We start from the raw sequence: 9,676 nt of genomic DNA, 5'->3' as shown, positions 1-9,676 counted from the left end.
ATCATTTAATCATACAGTAAAGCTGCATGCCTTCGGGAAAAATTATGGCCGTAGTTTCCCCTTGCTTTCAGCCGTTCGCAGTACCAGCACAGCAAGGCCGTTTTGGCTATTGTTACAAGGCCAGATCAGTCAATCATCCAGACTGTTGCCCTTGCAACTACTGAAAAGGCTGCTGCCCCTCTTCAAGAACCACACGTTTGTCTGGCCTCTCAACAGATACCCCTCCATTGTGCTTGCACCTACGGTACGGCTATCTGTATCACAGAGACACGCAAGCCTCCCCACCAACAACACGGACCATGGTTCATGGGGGGGAGGGGGGGGGGAGGGAGGACATGAAGGTAAGGGCAACAAAACACCTTAATCACTGAACGGAGAAAATGTACGACCCAGCCGAAAATCTAACTCGGACCCCTTTGCTTGGCAATTCGTCACCCTGACCATCACTGAGGACTACTGTGCCTTCTCGTTCTACTATAGGGATGATCTTCCCTTTATGGAAGAACATTGCCGAAACAATTAAAGCGTCACTTTTTTGATAATCCGTCATTTTCCACACAACATTTTTCTGTCGCACGTCACTGTATTTCGCTCTGTGGAATTCAAACGTGTGTTATGTAACGGAAGCCATCAAACCTATTTTCACGACAGTGGAAATTAAAATGTCCTGTTGGGCCTCTCCTATTTCCAATCGGTCTGTCTGACACCCCTCAAAACAAAGTCAGAATGCTTGGAGGGATTATTTGTGAGCATGAGAGTAAGAACTCTTCAGAAAATCTGTACTGTTTATTGCTATTAAATAATAACTTTCTCTTCTTTGTGATATAAAATTAAATATGGAAAACATAAAACCAGTAAAGACAAGAGACAAACAGACAGTACACATTTCTTCAATCTTTAGGGCCCAGAATTTTTTCTCCCTAATTTTGCTACAGCTTTAACGGCGTGCTTGCCTTTCTGCGAAGAAATCTTTAGCCTCATCGAAGTTCGTCAAACGATTTGCTACATGAAAAATCAAAATGTCATTGTCTAATACCGAAAAAGCTGTTAATATGAATAGTACTCTTGAGTCGTGTGGCTTCTCGATTTGCTTAAGTCTATTTTGTCGCTGTCTGCTACATAAAAAGAAATAGGTCTTTCTAATATTGCAGTAATTTTAACACGCCGAATAAGCGAGACAGTTTTGGCACAAATGGTCAGTTTTATCTACTTCATTTACATAAATAACACGACAGAATGTAATTCACAAAGTACCATTATCAAATGCCTATTAGCCTATTACAAGCAAAAAGTTTTATGTTAGAAAATAGTTTCACATTTCATCCATATGCTCCAGTTTCTCAAGCATGAGATCGGAAAGTAGCAGTACAGTAGAAATTTATATATAAATCTGGAATCGTCACATTCTTCCATATAATTTGTGTGATGTCTCCGTTTCTTCTCCTTCCTCATTCTAACAATCTTGTCATCACTCGGTTTATTCCTCGTTTATTCTTCTGTTAGGGATTATCACGCGTTCACACAAATCGTTTTCCGTGCTAATCCGAGAATAGAACTTACGTGGCTGCTAACCGGGAACTGTACAACTGGCCCCTAGTAGTGTAGCTATCTGGCAAAAATTTTCTGTCAAAATTTCATTTTCTTGGATACACTGAGAAGACAATATGTAATCTTTGTTACCTGTTATTCCTGTTAATCATTTATTTCTACTCTGGTTATCTGTATCTATGGATTTCACTAATAATTATAACAGCGCTTATCTTTCAGCACACCCAATCAACCAAATAGAAACAGCGATTGTTTTTCTCCAATTAGGATTTATTCGTCTCAGCTCATATAGCCCCATCACCTTTTATCTGCAGATAAGTCCATTATTTCTTAATATGAAGGGGATTCCCCTGGCAGAGACACCACGTACACTATGCACGCATTCAAAAATCGACTTACGATTCGTTCAGAAATCAACTTAGAATGTGTTCAAAAATGCTCATAAACGAACAAAGGTGCATTTCAAAATCGTATGAATAATCGATAGACCAACGTGCGCTGGATGCTAGGCGCTGTGCAGAACATGGGTTTTATCTCGAAGAATATTAATTTGGAGCCCCCTGAAATTGCCCGTATCCCCCCTCCCCCCCTTTTCTCTTGACTCATCTACGATGTAGGTCACAACCACTATGCCCATCATTGAAATCACACTGTTCTGCGATAGGTGACTGACGAAAACATTTAAGACACACCGCCGCTCAGAATCCACATGAAAAAGCCAAAGGTGGTGGCAAAAAATGTGTCAATGAAACCACCCCTTCACTTGGAGCATTCATACACACCAATTTTGCGGTTGAAAGCAACACTTTGCAGTGTGATGTACAGCAGAACGATGTTCTTTGGAACCTGTGACATCACTGACACACCACTGACAGTTTAACCCTTCGCCAAGAAGATGTGGTACCGCAATCCTACTAAACATGAGCTGATCTCACTGTACTGTAGTACAACTGCAGTTTTTGCTATGGTATACAGGGTGGAATCATTAGGGGCTGTTCAAAACCATTTGATGAAATTTGAAAGTGATCCAAAACATCAACAGGTGATAATGGTTTTTCAGCCATTTTGTTTCACACTCTCATGTGATGTGATCATGGGGAAATATGACATTGATACATGCACGAATACAATGGCAAAGTCGCTCTAAGATCCCCAGTTTTGCAACAACTTCAGTGCCATTTCTGCACCTCTGTTGTTCTCTTTAAAGATTTAGCTGTACAGAGACAACCCTTGACCTATTCCTTGGAGCAGGCAATCCCTCTAACACCCTTCAGCGGAGTGCCGCTACACTGTTCTTCCAGTGCCTACTTGTGGGCATGTGCAATATGTGCAGGTGCATTTTTAAAGTGCTTAACAAAGGTGTGCAAGTGGTACGGAGGGTGTTGCCAATGGAGAGGGGGGAGTGGTCTTAGAGGAACACTTTGCCATTGTATTCATGCATATGTCAATGTCAAACCCTCCCCCCTCCCCTCCCCACAAGCCACAGGAGGGCACGAAATTGGGTGTCCTTAAAAGCATAAAAACACTTTGATGCTTTGGATCACATTCAGATTTTGTTGAATGGTTTTGAATAGCCACTAATGGTTCACCCTGTACACCAAAGCAAAAATAGCAGTTGTGCTACACTCCAAAGGGGTCAAATCACATTCAATGAGGCTGCAGTGCCATGATGTCCTTGGAGAAGGGTTGTGTCATTCAGAGGGTGTCAGCAGCATCAAAGGTTGTCAAGAATGTCACTGTGTTGCATACTGCGCTGAAAACAGTCCTTTTTTTTTTTGGCTGCAAAATGTGTGTAAATGAATGCTCCAAGGGAAGATCCGGTTTCAGTGACGCCCTTTATGCCATATCCTGAGTCCTTTTCATATCAGTTCTGAATATCTGTGTGTCTGAAATGTTTTATCAGTAACCCATAAGAAAAACATGTGATTTCAGCTATCTGCATTGTGGTTCTGATCTTTGTCGCAGAGGTGTCAAGAGAAGGAGTAAGATGTGGGTAAGGGGGAGGGTGTGTGTGATAACCCTCCCATTGTGAGACATGTCCATGGTGGCTTTGGACAGAATCAGAGTAATATTTGGTGCTAATGTGACATCATTAACTCACCTTGCACCTCACTTGAACTTATGAGCTCTGGCATTTTTTTAAATTTTTTTTATTTTTATTTATTTATTTATTTATTTATTTATTTTTTTTTGCATGTGTCTACACCTAGTTGTCTGAAGCATTGTTGAGCCTGAGGGTGACATCTACAGGACAGGACATCATATTTTTGTACCATTACACAGGAGAGCCAAACTTCAAACTCCTGTATCACAATGGCGGAAAATGGATCTGCATCAAAAAAGTGATGCTTTAATTCTTTTGCACAGTTTATTGTAATGGTTATGAAAGTTGCTGTGGGAAGCCTTCTTAAATCAAATGCATTTGTGTTTTATATGGCAGAGGTATTTCAAAATACCTGGTCAAATGTCATGGAGCCACTGAAACACAGATTACGTTTCTCCTGAGATCTATACCGTGCTTGGAGGAAAAACATCTACAAGATCAGAGGATGCAACAAACAGGTGGAAGTATACAAAACCATTAAAACTTTAAAAGAGCAGGAATATCAGGAGGATTTTCATAATTTGTCCAATGAGGATGTAATCATATGAAAGGGGACCTTGATTTATTTTGAAAACATATATAAATCAAATGTCATTTGGTTCTATTGCTACTGCCAGTGTACAGTTCTGAGTACAAATATGCACTTAGAACTAATGTGTGGCATAATAAAAGACATAAACTAAAGGAATTAGATCTAAGAGATTAGATATTGCCATTCATGCACTCATATGGTACTTGTGAAACATCTACATCTACATCCATACTCTGCAAGCCACCTGACGGTGTGTGGCGGAGGGTACCCTGAGTACCTCTATCGGTTCTCCCTTCTATTCCAGTCTCGTATTGTTTGTGGAAAGAAGGATTGTCGGTATGCTTCTGTGTGGGCTCTAATCTCTCTGATTTTATCCTCATGGTCTCTTCGCAAGATATACGTAGGAGGGAGCAATATACTGCTTGACTTTTCGGTAAAGGTATGTTCTTGAAACTTTAACAAAAGCCCGTACCGAGCTACTGAGCATCCATTGGAACGCTACGCTCTTCTAGAGACCTACGGTACACCGCTGCAAGAAGGGGGGCAAGTTCCTTCGCGTTCTCTGTGTAAAATCGAACTGGTATCCCATCAGGTCCAGCGGCCTTTCCTCTTTTGAGCAATTTTAATTGTTTCTCTATCCCTCTGTCGTCAATATCGATATCTACTATTTTGTCATCTGTGCGACAATCTAGAGAAGGAACTACAGTGCAGTCTTCCTCTGTGAAACAGCTTTGGAAAAAGACATTTAGTATTTCAGCCCTTAGTCTGTCATCCTCTGTTTCAGTACCATTTTGGTCACAGAGTGCCTGGACATTTTGTTTTGATCCACCTACCGCTTTGACATAAGATCAAAATTTCTTAGGATTTTCTGCCAAGTTAGTACATAGAACTTTACTTTCGAATTCATTGAACACCTCTCGCATAGCCCTCCTCACACTACATTTTGCTTCACGTAATTTTTGTTTGTCTGCAAGGCTTTGGCTATGTTTATGTTTGCTGTGAAGTTCGCTTTGCTTCCGCAGCAGTTTTCTAACTCGGTTGTTGTACCACGGTGGCTCTTTTCCATCTCTTACGATCTTGCTTGGTACATACTCATCTAACGCATATTGTATGATGGTTTTGAACTTTGTCCACTGATCCTCAACACTATCTGTACTTGAGACAAAAATTTTTTGTTGAGCTGTCAGGTACTGTGTAATCTGCTTTTTGTCACTTTTGCCAAACAGAAAAATCTTCCTACTTTTTTTAATATTTCTGTTTATGGCTGATATCATCGATGCCTTAACCACTTTATGATCGCTAACTGTTTCAAATAGTTCGGGTCTGTTTATCACCAGAAGGTCTAATATGTTATTGCCACGAGTCGGTTCTCTGTTTAACTGCTCAAGGTAGTTTTCAGATAAAGCACTTAAAAAAATTTCACTGGATTCTTTGTCCCTGCCACCTGTTATGAATGTTTGAGTCTCCCAGTCTATATCCGGCAAATTAAAATCTCCACCCAGAACTATAACATGGTGGGGAAATCTACTCGAAATATTTTCCAAATTATCCTTCAGGTGCTCAGCGACAACAGCTGCTGAGCCCGGGGGCCTATAGAGACATCCAATTACCATGTCTGAGCCTGCTTTAACCGTGACCTTCACCCACATTATTTCACATTTCGGATCTCCGTTAATTTCCTTTGATACTATTGCACTTCTTATCGCTATAAATACGCCTCCCCTTCACTGTCCAGCCTGTCTCTGCGGTATACATTCCAATCTGAGTTTAGGATTTCATTACTGTTTGCGTCTGGTTTCAGCCAACTTTCTGTCCCTAGTACCATATGGGTGTTGTGACCGTTTATTAATGAGAGCAGTTCTGAGACCTTTCTATAAACGCTCCTGCAGTTTACTATTAGCACATTAATATTGTTCTTCCCTGTTCCATTTTGCCTACTCCTACCTTGCCGCGTCTCAGGAGGCGTCTTGTCAGGCCTATGGAGGGAATTCTCTAACCTAAAAAACCCCCATGTGCACTCCACACGTACTCCGCTACCCTCGTAGCCGCTTCCGGCGTGTAGTGCACGCCTGACCTATTCAGGGGGACCCTACATTTCTCCACCTGATAGCGGAGGTCGAGAAATTTGCACCCCAGATCTCCGCAGAAACGTCTGAGCCTCTGGTTTAAGCCTTCTACTCGGCTCCAAACCAGAGGACCATGATCGGTTCTGGGAACGATAGTACAAGTAGTTAGCTCTGATTCCACCCCGCGAGCGAGGCTTTCCGCCTTCACCAATTCCGCCAACCGCCTGTACGAACTGAGGATGACCTCTGAACCCAGACGGCAGGAGTCATTGGTGCCGACATGAGCAACAATTTGCAGTCGGGTGCACCCAGTGCTCTCTATCGCCGCCAGTAGGGCCTCCTCCACATCTCGGATGAGACCCCCCGGCAAGGAGACAGAGTGAACACTGGCCTTCTTCCCCGACCTTTCTGCTACTTCCTTAAGGGGCTCCATCACCCGCCTAACGTTGGAGCTCCCAATAACTAATAAACCCCTCCCCCATGTGCCAGCTCGGACCTTGCTGAAGGAGCAGCCATATGCCCACTCACAGGCAGAGCGGGCGATGCCACACGGCCAGCCTCAACATTTACCCTTCGCCTCGTGTGCCACAAATGCCGCTGAACCTGCCACTCCCCTTGGGGAGAGGGTGGACCAACCGCACTCGGTACCCGCGAAGATGTCTCGACCTCAGGGACAGTGGGTGAAGCATGTAACACCTGGGATGTACCTTCCGACACACCAGGCTCCCCACTGCCGCTACACTCCGGGGCAGCAGCCTGAAGACGGCTGACCGCGGCCATCAACACGTTCAGCTGTTCGCGAACAGTGGCCAGCTCCTCCTGCGTCCGTACGCAGCAGTCACAGATCCTATCCATCCAAAGGAATCAATTTACTGAAGAGAGTTAATCAACTTTTAACTAGACTGCTAATTCACTAAAGGCGGCTGATTATTGACTAAACTGTGATTGCTAGCCACTTCTTGTAGAAAACAATGAAAATAGCACTACCTGTCTCTGGACTGTATTGAAAACAAACACTAGCACTACTGGCACTATGGTTGACTAAAGGGACTCTCTCTGACTGTATTCAAAACAAACACGAAATCTATGGAACACTATTAATAGCACTTGACAATTAAAGCTTCGTAAAAGCAAAAACACATGGAAGAAGAAGTTACCAGTAAGAAAAATACAGTTAATACTTAAATTAAGGTAGCTCACCGCACAGCAGACGTGAAGCAGACGGCGGTTAGGATGACAAATTGTATGACAGGACAATACATTTAAATAAATGCAAAATAACATCAAAGCTTCCATCCATAAGGTAGTGGCATAAGATCTCTTTACAGATAACAACTGGAGACATGGTTTGTGAAAAAGGTAATTAGAGATATTAAGTGAAGAAAATAAATAACAGTACATGCAAATCAGATCTTATGTGCAATGGCTATCAAACCTGTATTCATGTTTTCATTTTGTCACATGTAGCTTACTGATTGAACAGTGAAGTTTAACATGTGCAAACAGTCTCCCTGAGTTGCCAAGTCACAACTACAAAAAATTACAGTGATGCTGAAAAATTAGACAACAGTTTAGTTACAAATGAATCAGGCAGTTCTGGACACCATGTAATAGTGAAGCAGATACAACTTTTTCTTGATTACATGCTCACCAACAGATATTGAATACATTAATTTATTTGTAAAGTATTCAGAAATTTCAAGCTGTTGCATTTAAAAATTTCTGCATAAGACTGTTCAGATGTACTGTCAGGTGAACATTCAAAAACTGTGGGGAAAATTGTGTAAGAGGAATGCCAACTTGATGAAAGCCAGGACTGGTCCCTGCCAAGCTGAGTGCACCCGTACTACTTGTGGTATGAGTGCATCGCCAATGGCCACTCAACTGAGTGCTCCTGTGAGAACCCAGGGGAGTCTGAAGCTGCTCTTTCTTCTCTTTACTGCCCTAAGATTTATGTGGCTGTGAGCACCCATGGAGCACCACAATCAACCCTCATAAAAGTGGACACACTCTTGAAAAACCATTAACGTACGTCTCTTCTAAAACCCCTAGAAGCCTGTAAGAGGAACTGTGAAACACCACATATAACAAACTTCAGCCTGTTCTTTTTGTCATAATTGAACTTCTCATGGATTAGAAATATTTTCAGGTGATAGCTTTTGACACTCGCCTTGCATGATGGATAGCCTCTTGAGAACAGATAGATACTCCATGAGATGGTTCTTTGACAAGAGAGATCACAGTTAATCAAACAATTTCATTATATTTCTGTTTAGGGTATGATTATTTCAAGGTATCTTAAGTAAAATCGAGGATTAGAGATATATGGACTTAATCCAAGTATTCTTTGATCTCCCCTTGCTGAATCCCTGTTTGAAATTGATCTACATCAATTCTGTACCAAGTGTTTTGAAATATTTTTCAAGGTTGGTGTAGTCAGACTTCTATTTCTACAGTTCATCCTCTCCTCAAAAAAGCTTTTCTTTTCACATTTTTGATGATCTTGCAAGATATTTTTAGAGTTAACTAATTCTAGTATGCAATTACACAGCTCATGTGTTGGAATTCATTATTTTGTCCAAATAAACCTTCACTTCCTGCACAGCTAATGTGTCAGTTTTATACGCAGTTAATTGACAAACCAGCAAACTGTATTAATGTTTGTCTGGCATATTGCTTCTATTTATTTCATGTGAGTAATACCAATACACCCAGTAAATAAACTGAAGATGAAGACATTGTCCTTGCTATGACTACAACACTCCATTTAAGAGAAAGATGACTGAGATCATCTGAGCTGAGTCGTAAAAAGTTTAGGGTCAGCATGCTGTGCCCTCTCTGTACTGGCTTGCGATCACTAACCCATCATGCCACCTGACCAGCATGACTTTTCTGAGAACACTGTGCATGCAGCTAAGGAAATAAAAGCCAACATTAGGTACCAATGAATTTATCATGCAGAGATAACAGCTCTGCAAATTTGATATCTTTTTCTGGGTTTTTCCATTCTGAAGTTCCATGTGCCCCCTTTCCCCTTATCCTACTGAGATTAATTTTCACACAGCTCCATTCTACGTGGACCAAACTGGGTGGTGGTGGGGGTGGTTGTTTTTGGGGTAGAGGTGGAGGGGAGAATTCAAATTTTTTACAAATTGCCTACAAGAGCCACCTTAATGACACTTTGAATTTTTGGTGATTCAAACCATCAAATCCATTCTCCACTATTCAGTTTCTAACTATTTTGATTACTTGCAGTTATATGTATCCCACATATATTTGTAGTAGTACAGAGTGTATAGGTAACTTGTAAAGGTAAGCTAATAATAAAATTATAATATTATTGCAGATGTCAAGATTTTCACTATCTGGTTGTACATTGTAGTACAACTATAATTTTAAAAAAAAGAGGCAGAGTGAGGGGAATTC

The sequence above is a fragment of the Schistocerca gregaria genome, chromosome 3 (assembly GCF_023897955.1).
Source record: "Schistocerca gregaria isolate iqSchGreg1 chromosome 3, iqSchGreg1.2, whole genome shotgun sequence".
Lineage (NCBI taxonomy): Eukaryota > Metazoa > Arthropoda > Insecta > Orthoptera > Acrididae > Schistocerca > Schistocerca gregaria.
Note: the sequence above shows the minus strand (reverse complement) of the source record.